Raw genomic sequence first — 12,007 nt, 5'->3', positions numbered from 1 at the left:
AGGCTGTGTCCTTGGTTGCCCTCACCAAGTCAGCTCATGTCAAGTCAAGTCTCAGAGTCACCAAAAATAGATCCAGTCTCACCGCTCTATCTAGACCTTTTTCCAATGATGCGCGGCTTCACTGTCCCGTTGAACTCCCACCAACTGTCACCAACCGCTAAAACCCTGTGCTGCAAATCCGGCTTCTCCACTGCCCTCTCATAGAATCCTAGAATGTTAGAGTAAGAAGGGACCTCCTGGGTCCTTCCTTCCCAGCGACCTTATAAATATGTATCTGTACACTATGGTGATTGATAGTTTAATAAACCATTGAAGAATGAACTGTACGGTAATAGCAACATGAAAGATCCATGGGCTTATGTCCAGTTAGCGTTCTCCTCCTGCTTTTTAAATGCCCTTTACCATCTGCGTCCTAAAGGGTTTGGTACATGTGAAAATCAAACATGCTGATGTTTGTAGGTTAATAACCTTTAGGAGATGCCGGCGCGCTGATCAAACATCACTGTGATAACTGGAGGGTAGAATCCATCCGGAGCGCTGGGTCCCCGAACATTTACATGAAAACATCAATCAAATCAAACCTGACTGTGCTAACATGAAAGTCAAATCAATCACTCACACAAGCGCAATGTAATTACCTGTAAAATATAGCAGGAAGGTCCAAGGCCAGGTGATAATGCCTCCAATTATGTTTATCTGCAGGGAAATAAATAGTTAAATGAAAACAGTTCATGATAAACAGCATAAAGGAGGATAGAAACTAATATAAGACATGAAAGAGAATCAAGATCACAATTCAATACCTTCACAAAGTCACCGCACCAGGGCAAATACAGGAGGAAATGTACAAGAATAATACTAATATATCAAAGCTCCTTATGCACAAGAATATAACTACTATAATACTGCCCCTATGTGGAAGAATATAACTACTATAATACTGCTCCTATGTACAAGAACATAACTACTATAATACTGCCCCCTATGTACAAGAATACAACTACTATAATACTGCCCCTATGTACAAGAACATAACTACTATAATACTGCCCCTATGTACAAGAATATAACTACTATAATACTGCTCCCTATGTACAAGAATATAACTACTATAATACTGTCCCTATGTACAAGAATATAACAACTATAATACTGCCCCTATGTACAAGAATATAACTACTATAATACTGTCCCTATGTACAAGAATATAACTACTATAATACTGTTCCTATGTACAAGAATATAACTACTATAATACTGCTCCTATGTACAAGAATATAACTACTATAATACTGTCCCTATGTACAAGAATATAACTACTATAATACTGCCCCTATGTACAAGAATAAAACTACTATAATACTGTCCCTATGTACAAGAATATAACTACTATATTACTGCTCCTATGTACAAGAATAAAACTACTATAATACTGTCCCTATGTACAAGAATATAACTACTATAATACTGCCCATATGTACAAGAATATAACTACTATAATACTGCCCTCTATGTACAAGAATATAACTAATATAATACTGCTCTTATGTACAATAATATAACTGCTATAACACTGCCTCTATAAACACGAATATAACTACTATAATACTGCCCCTGTGTACAAGAATATAACTACTATAATACTGCTCCTATGTACAAGAATATAACTACTATAATGCTGCTCCTATGTACAAGAATATAACTACTATAATACTGCTCCTATGTACAAGAATATAACTACTATAATACTGCTCCTTTGCACAAGAATATAACTACTATAATACTGCTCCTATGTACAGGAATATAACTACTATAATACTGCCCTCTATGTACAAGAATATAACTACTATATTACTGCTCCCTATGTACAAGAATATAACTACTATAATACTGCCCCGTTGTACAAGAATAAAACTACTATAATACTGCCCCTACGTAAAAGAATATAACTACTATAATACTGATCCTATGTACAAGAATAGAACTGCTATAATACTGCCCTCCATGTACAAGAATATAACTACTATAATACAGCTCCTATGTACAAGAATATAACTACCATAGTACTGCCCCCCTACGTACAAGAATATAACTACTATAATACTGCCCCTATGTACAAGAATATAACTACTATAATACAGCCCCTATGTACAAGAATATAACTACCATAGTACTGCCCCCTATGTACAAGAATATAACTACTATAATACTGCTCCCTACGTACAAGAATATAACTACCATAGTACTGCGCACTATGTACAGGAACATAACTACTATAATACCGCCCCCTACGTTCAGGAATATAACTACAATAATGCTGCTCCTATGTACAAGAATATAAGTACTATAATACTGCCCCCTATGTACAGGAATATAACTACTATAATACAGCCCCTATGTACAAGAATATAACTACTATAATACTGCCCTCTATGTACAGGAATATAACTACTATAATGCTGCCCCTATGTACAAGAATATAACTACTATAATACTGCCCCCTATGCACAGGAATATAACTACTATAATACAGCCCCTATGAACAAGAATATAACTACTATAATACTGATCCTATGTACAAGAACATAACTACTATAATACTGCCCCCTATGTACAAGAATATAACTACAATAATGCTGCTCCTATGTACAAGAATATAACAACTATAATGCTTCCCCCTATGTACAGGAATATAACTACTATAATACTGCCCCCTATGTACAAGAATATAACAACTATAATGCTTCCCCCTATGTACAAGAATATAACTACTATAATACTGCCCCCTATGTACAGGAATATAACTACTATAATGCTGCCACTATGTACAAGAATATAACTACTATAATACTGCCCCCTATGTACAGGAATATAACTACAATAATACAGCCCCTATGTACAAGAATATAACTACTATAATACTGCCCCCTATGTACAAGAACATAACTACTATAATACTGGCCTATATACAAGAATATAACTACTATAATACTGCCCCCTATGTACAAGAATATAACTACTATAATACTGCTCCTATGTACAAGAATATAACTACTATAATACTGCCCCCTATGTACAAGAACATAACTACTATAATACTGGCCTATATACAAGAATATAACTACTATAATACTGCCCCCTATGTACAAGAATATAACTACTATAATACTGCTCCTATGTACAAGAATATAACTACTATAATACTGCCCCCTATGTACAAGAATATAACTACTATAATACTGCCCCCTATGTACAAGAACATAACTACTATAATACTGGCCTATATACAAGAATATAACTACTATAATACTGCCCCCTATGTACAAGAATATAACTACTATAATACTGCCCCCTATGTACAAGAATATAACTACTATAATACTGCTCCTGTGTACAAGAATATATCTACTATAATACTGCCCCTATGTACAAGAATATAACTACTATAATACTGCTCCTATGTACAAGAATATAACTACTATAATACTGCCCCCTATGTACAAGAATATAACTACTATAATACTGCTCCTATGTACAAGAATATAACTACTATAATACTGCCCCCTATGTACAAGAACATAACTACTATAATACTGGCCTATATACAAGAATATAACTACTATAATACTGCCCCCTATGTACAAGAATATAACTACTATAATACTGCTCCTATGTACAAGAATATAACTACTATAATACTGCCCCCTATGTACAAGAATATAACTACTATAATACTGCCCCCTATGTACAAGAATATAACTACTATAATACTGCTCCCATGTACAGGAATATAACTACTATGATACAGCCCCTAAGTACAAGAATATGACTACTATAATACTGCCCCCTATGTACAAGAATATAAGTACTATAATACAGCCCCTATATACAAGAATATAACTACTATAATACTGCCCCTTATGTACAAGAATATAAGTACAATAATACTGCCCCTGTGTACAAGAATATGACTACTATAATACTGCCCCCTATGTACAAGAATATAACTACTATAATACTGCCCCTATATACAAGAGTATAACTACTATAATACTGCTCCTATGTACAAGAATATAACTACTATAATACTGCTCCTATGTACAAGAATATAACTACTATAATACTTCCCCCTATGTACAAGAATATAACTACTATAATACTGCTCCTATGTACAAGAATATAACTACTATAATACTGCCCATATGTACAAGAATATAACTACTATAATACTACTCCTATGTACAAGAATATAACTACTATAATACTGCTCCTAGGTACAAGAATATAACTACTATAATACTGCTCCTATGTACAAGAATATAAGTACTATAATACATCCCCTATGTACAAGAATATAACTACAATAATACTGCCCCTGTGTACAAGAATATAACTACTATAATACTGCCCCCTATGTACAAGAATATAACTACTATAATACTGCCCCTACAGTATATAGAAGAGTATAACTACTATAATACTGCCCCATATGTACAAGAATATAACTGCTAAAGTACTGCTCCTATGTACAAAAAGACAACTACTATAGTAAAATGCATAATTCAGAATTTTGATGCTTATTTTTATTGTATATATCCTCCCTTCCTTTATGTGCTGACTGCTGACATTTTATAGTGATGGTAGGAGACCCGTCAGTATTTGTAGGGCTTTGTCAAAATTCTTGCATTTCTTTTGCCTTTATTTTTGGACATGGCATAAAATAGAGAAAGGTACAGTAACACTTTCCCTCCTTCTCACCTTGAACCTCAGTAAATTGTGCTCGGTTTTGGAGGCTGTTATTGAAGCATAAAAAGCACATTTTCATTTTCCCTCTGAATTAAAAAATATACAAAATGGGTCCCTCCTGTGTTTGGAAAATCGCAGATAAGCCAGGCATGGAGTTAGCGCACATGGAATGGCGAGCTCTTGATGAAACAATCCATATCCTACCAGGCTGACATACGCTGAGCCCTACAGAACTGAGCGGGATGTCAGCACAGATGCGAGACAAAGCTGAAACTCTGCAGCTGCTCACATGTACTGTGTGTTCCTAATACCCCACACAATACCTGGCTTTGAGCATTATAGAAAAATTGATTTTTTTAATGTTAGATTTTTTGTAAGTTTTTGCTAAAATGATATTGTGTAGGTTCTATAAAACACAATAACTTTGCTACTTCTTGAACGCTCTTAAAGTTGGAGCATCATGCACCCTTACATTGTTCAGTGTTTACTAGTCCTTTCAGTCCTTTTATGTCCTGATCAGAGTGACCCAAATAGGTAGTCTCAGACCATAAAGCAGTAACACGAATCATAATTTAAATCTCCCGTGCCGCAATGCAAAATCGGGTTTTTGTCCTCCAACCTACCATGAGCCATTTATAATAGTTTTTATGGAGTGATGGGAGAACTTCTAACTCTGATCGCCTAATTACGCTTTTTGGTTCCACCAAAATTGTGGTTGTGATGTTTCTTTTATCTTGAAACGACTGATGCTCTACTCAATGCTCTCGTAGGTTTTGGGATTGACTGTCTGGGAGTCAACACATGAGTCAACAGTGTGATGCAGCAGCAAAAAAGGCAAACACAGTTCTAGGATGCATTAACAGAAGCATACAGTCTAGATCATGTGAAGTCATTACTGCCCTCTACTCCTCCTTGGTCAGACCTCATCTGGACACTGAGTCCAGTTCTGGGCGCCACATTTTACAAAAGACATTGAAAATCTGGAGCAAGTTCAGAGAAGATCGGCCAGGATGGTGAGCGAACTGCAAAGTATGTCCTACGAGGAATGGTTAAAGAATCTGGGGATGTTTTGCTTGTAAAAAAGAAGGCTAAGAGGAGACTTAATAGCTGTCGACAAATATCTGAAGGGCTGTCACAGCGTAGAGGAATAATCATTATTCTTATTTGCATATGGAAACACGACAAGCAATGGGATGAAACTGAAAGGGAGAAGATACAGATTAAATATTATAAACAAACTTGTTGCCAGTGAGGGTGATGAATGAGTGGAAAAGGCTGCCATGAGAGGAGGTGAGTTCTCCTTCAATGGAAGTCTTCAAACAGAAGCTGGACAGACATTTTTCTGATATTGTTTAGTGAATCCTGCATTGAGCAAGGGGTTGGACATGATAACTCTGGAGGTCCCTCCATCTTTAACAATCTAGGATTCTATGATTCTTCAAGCTTTGGAGATCTTTCTTCCCCAGTTTTCATGCAACTTTGGCATTGCTGCTATTTTCCAGATGTGTCAGTTGCCACCAAATACTTTCCCTATATTAAACTAATGGTACAGTGATATTGGAGAATCAGCCCCTATAAAAATCATTCTAGCACTTTACATTTCATTTCATAGAATTTTTGTAAGTAGCTTGCGGAAAATTACTTTTAATTCAGATAGAACAGAGGGGTCTTTGCTGCACTCTTAGTGTGTCTATGGGCTCAGTGCACCATCCCGCCACCAATTTGCATGCTTTGGACTTCCCTTGCTTTTGATGTACAGCACCCACTTACTCAGAGTGAGCACTTCCTAAGCTATACCCACATTTCTGCAGTTGCACACTGTTACTGCCTGAACCCTGCCACGTGCACACATTGTCAGCATAGGTGGGGACATGCTCTTCCCTGGATCATGTGAAGCCACTTGCTACATTTCTAGGTGAATAAATTTAGCGATTGGTGGACACAATAAGCAGCCAGGTAGGAGAATGTATCCGACCACTGTGTGAGCGGCACAAATGCCACTGGCAGACTACATCCAAGATGAAGATGCATAGATGTGTCCTTTTTTAAAAAAAATAAAGATTTTTATACTTTTTGGGAATCCTTCACTGCTTTACATTTTATTCACTTACACTTTTCGCATCCCCTGAGGCTTCTGACAATATTTCTGCTCCTGCAGTCAACCTCTTCCCTGAGGCTTCTGACAATACTTCTGCTCCTGCTGTCAACCTCTTCCCTGCTGCCCTAACTTTTCTCTCCAACGTTGTCATAAAACAGATTATGGATATGTAAGTAAAATGCAGAGAAAAGGGGAAGTGAATAGAGAAGATGATCCTTTCATATCAATGATTCTGAAACTCTCTGACACTGGCGTGAATCGACAGTGACATAGAAACAGAGAAGAATGACTTCTATTATATGCAGCTAATTGGCAGAATGCGACTCGTTTTCTGCTCGGTGACTGGGAATGTGCTGGGATTTCCTGCTGGGAGATAGGAAGGAGAAAACGTGCGATGGATAATCTGCACCGAGAAGTGCGCACTAGGGTTCACACACTGTAAAATAATTCTACAGCTGAAAGGTAGATGACGATATCAGATACATTCATAGATCAGAAATAGATAGTTGATAGTAAAGTAGAAGTAAATTGGTTTGTTGCAAATTAATTGTGTGTCAAATTTAAGTAAAACTTTATCACTATGCAATTAGGTTTGCACAAATCACAAAAAAAAATTGTCCACCCCCATTTTACACAAACTAGAAGATTGCATGAGCCAGAGATGGGTCACATGACGGGTTTCAACATAATGCCTTGGTATAGCACAGCCAATTAGAATTGACTATCATAGCCTGTATAAAAGCAGAAACAGAGAATGCAGCTGATGTTTTGTGGTGAATCTGGATAGCGAGAGGACGTCACAGCTTAGCAATAGGGAGAAAACAACATAAAACACTGAATAAACTGTACACATAGTGTGTGACAGCACAGCAGTGTTGGACGGCTATAGTGTGTACCCAAAAGCAATTTATACTGAGGTTGCTTTGACATTACTAAGGCTGTGTTTGAGTTAATGAAATTGCAAGGGGTTGGATACAGTCCTAGGAGACCTCAGAGTGTTACACACATCTTTTCAGGGCATTTTGGAGGCTTCATGGAAAACTGATTCACTGAGAAGTAACTTAATCATCTGATCTTTTATCTTCTTCTTTGTCCTTAATGGTATAACTAGGTCACATCTGCAGATAATAAGGGCTGGCTACAGCATCTCTGAACTCTAGAACAGAAATAGGACATCATTTATAGATATTTGGGGAGGTCCGGCCCTCCATAGAGAATTGCCTGACCCATGTTTACCACCTTCGCACCTGCTCACATAAAGAGAAATAACCAGTTCTTAAAAACTATTAACCCACAAGGAAAACAGGTCTATGACACCAATATTCAGTTCAGTTCTTCACAATTGCTCATCGAGTGTCAAAATGAAATCAGGCATAAAATAGGACTTGGTCTCCTGAGAAGACTCCTCCTGACCCCCTTAGCGTTGGTGTCTTTAACCATCACGGTATCTCTCTCTCTCTACTCTCTAATCTCTAAGTGAAGGCAGCCGGTCCTGACATATCCACAAGGCGATTCTCTCCCATTCCCTAGTCTCGAGGTATAACTGCTGTGAGGCTGCAGAGCAGAACACTATATGTGGTGGACTCCTGACGGGAAACTAGAGCGTGTGAAAATGAAGGCATTATCCTGTGACTGTGCAGTAAATTGCTCAACGCCCAAGCTGCTTCAGATCCTTGACACCATCCTCCAAGGTTTCCAAATTCTAACTCAAATATAAGATAAAACTTAGACACCTTTTATGAAAATGTCTTCAAGGAATATTCCAGATAGGGTAAAATGTATCAAGCTAAATATGCCAGATTTTTGGCAAAAAAAGCTATCTTTTATGACCTGCAACCTATCTATTACATTCTTTTAAACAGTTTCTGCTCTTAAGAAGGGGCATGCTGAAAATGGACTTAAAAATTATCATTAAAAAGAGCAAAAAATTAACGAAAGTTATGGAGAGGGAAACTTAGTATTGTAATTTATTAAACATCTTGAACCACTATTGTAAATTTAACGACTATCATATCTAAGTTTTGATTGTCTAAGAATTAGGCAGCATTGATACATTTTTCCCATAGTGTTTTGCTAAGCACTGGAACTCAGGGGCGGGGCATGATTCAAGGAAACTCTTATTGGTTTTTATCATGCTCCACCCCTGAGGCTTTGCACAAAAGGTATAACACAGTTGTGGATATTTATCAACCAGTTCCAGTTTTTGTACAACTAAAATGTGATAGTTGATGATGATGTGCAACAATTTTTACATTTTTCATTGGATGCCAAATTTGGAAGAGTACAAGAAAATGGGAAGTAGCTTAGACAGTTTTTTTATCGGAAAATATATGAAAATTTCACGTATTTTAAAACGTGTTACACCTTCTCAGATAAATGAATAACCCCAAATACAAATCCAAATGAATGGAAATATTAAAATACTTTATTAAGTTCTCTTGTTAAAAAACAAAGAAAAAGGGAAAAAAACAGCAGCAATAGACATATATAATACCATAAACATTTGGCGTTACATAGTGGACATTGGGCAAAAATCTATAAAATTTGATGGCATATAATCCTCATAAGGTAAAACATAAAGTGCAATGACAGTGGACAGATAAATCTGAATTAAAGTGCATAGTATGTAAACAAGATTATATATACCAGTAATAAAGTGCCCAGTGACTCTCCAACGCCAATATATAGATTTTTGCCCAATGTCCATTATGTAATGCCACAAGTTTATGGTATTATATAATAATAAATGCCCTAAGCAGCTTCCGGTTGTAACAACTTCCGTCCAGTTGTAACCGGTGACGTCACCGCACACCTCTTTCCATGTTAACCCTCAACACACCACTCCTCCTCAACACACACACTCCTCTCACCTTTCACTCCACATACGACCCTTTCTCTCACTCCGTCTCTCATACTCACGCCGTCATCACCGCTGCTCCACGATCCCCGACATCTTCTTCCGCCGGCGCCATCCTGGATCCAGACGTCCTCCACGCCGGCGACATGTTCTTGCGGCGACGCCATTTTGGATCGGCGAAATCCCGCGATAGTCAAGATGGCGTCGCCGCAAGGACATGTCGCCGGCGTGGAGGACGTCGGGATCCAAAATGGCGTCGGCGAAATCTCGTGCCTCTGTTCGCACAGCTGCTCAACTATGTGCAGGGTGGAGTTCCACCTTGTTGCTACGTTGATAATTAGGCGGTGGTTGGGAAGGTGGAGCAATCACTGCAGCTTCTGCATACGAATGGAGTGTACAGGCGACCGGCGGATGTGCGTGCACAGTCTTCGGACCTTCTGGAGCAGGCCTGTTAATTCCGAATAATTATTGAGGAAGCACTGCACCACCAAGTTCAAGGTGTGAGCCAAGCAAGGTATGTGTCGGAGTTTTGAAAGGGCTATGGCTGCCACAAAATTCCGGCCGTTATCACTAACTACCTTGCCTTCCTCAAGATGTAGACTGCCCAGCCATGACTCAGTTTGTCGCTGAAAGTAGTCGGCCAGTACCTCCGCCGTGTGTCTGTCGCCTAAACACATCATCTTCAACACAGCCTGCTGACGCTTTCCATTAGCTGATCGATAGGGGGACACCTTGTGTGCAACACTGGCAGCTGCGGATGGAGTGCTCGTGCGACTGCGTTCTGTAGACGAGCTTTCGCTTCTGGAGGAGTAGGAGGAGGAGGAGGGTCGAACGCCTACAGCCAACTGTTTCCTATACAGTGGGCTAGGCAGCACTGTCCCACCACCGCTGTCCCCTGTGGACCCTGCATCCACCACATTAACCCAGTGCGCAGTGATGGACACGTAACGGCCCTGGCCATGCCGACTGGACCATGCATCAGTTGTGAGGTGCACCTTTCCACTCACTGATTGCTTGAGTGCATGTACAATGCGGTCTTTCACATGAAGGTGAAGGGCTGGGATGGCTTTGTGAGAAAAGAAGTGGCGACTGGGTAGGTCATAGCGTGGTACTGCGTAGGCCATGAGTTCGCGGAAAGCTGCGCTTTCAACCAACCGATATGGCATCATCTCTAACGAGATTAGTTTGGCAATGTGGGCGTTCAAAACCAGTGTACGCAGATGAGAGGATGAGTACTTTCTTGCCCTACTCATAGTCTCTGGTAGGGTGATCTGGACTTGAGAGTTGCATATGGTCGAACTAGCAGTGGACATGGCGGACTGAGAGAGGGTTGATGATGGTGATGGAGTTGGTGTTTTTTCTGATGGCCTAGATTCAGTCTTTCATTGCAATAAGTGTGATTCCCTTACTGATTTGCCCTTGCGATGACAACTCAACATTTGCTGCTGATGGTGTGCTAACCGGTGGGCTTACAGTGGGGGAAACAATGTAGTGTTGCTGACTACCTTCTTTGGGAGCAGTTGCACAAGTGGTACGTGAGCTTTGGTAGTCCGTCCACGCTTGCAAGTGCATGGTGGTTAAATGTCTTAGCATGCAACTGGTATTCAAATTTCTCAAATTTTTCCCTCGGCTAAAGGTCTTTGCGCACTTCTTACAGATAACCTTTGCCTGATCATTAGGATTTTGTTCAAAAAAGTGCCACACTGCACTCTTCCTACTATGGAAGACATTTTGAGGCCTTGCTCGCTGTGCTATTTTGACCGTCTGGCCAAGCTGTCCTGCAACTCTTTTGGTTTTTGTAACCTGTTTTTGGACTGCTCCGGGCCTGCCAGATAACAGCTGTTGCGATGTCGTTGCCTGCTGCGGATGCTCCTCCTCCTCTTCTGAGCTATTGGCAGTGGCACCCTCTTCCCCCAATGGATGCCAATCTGGGTCAACAACTGGGTCATCCATCACCTCCTCTTCAATGTCATGTGCACCTTCCTCTGTGTCACCGTGTATGGTGGTATAGTATGCGGATCCTTCTGCTTAGCTGAACTATTGCCAGCGCCACCCTCCTCCCTCAATGGATGCCAATCCGGGTCAAGAACTGGGTCATCCATCTCCTCCTCTTCAAAGTCATCTGCACCTTCCTCTTTACCTTCCTCTATGTCACCGTGTAAGGTGGTATAGTATGCTAGAAGGTGCACCTGAGTTTCATCTGTGTCAGATTCTGGCTCATTAGTCTGCGAGGGCAATGTAGTGCTCTGAGTGAATGTACCAGCAGAATCATCTATCAGTGGCTGTGCATCAGTACACTCCATCTT

Source organism: Dendrobates tinctorius, unplaced genomic scaffold (assembly GCF_039654945.1).
Source record: "Dendrobates tinctorius isolate UK_male_01 unplaced genomic scaffold, ASM3965494v1 ptg000196l, whole genome shotgun sequence".
Lineage (NCBI taxonomy): Eukaryota > Metazoa > Chordata > Amphibia > Anura > Dendrobatidae > Dendrobates > Dendrobates tinctorius.
This window is presented reverse-complemented; position numbering follows the sequence as displayed.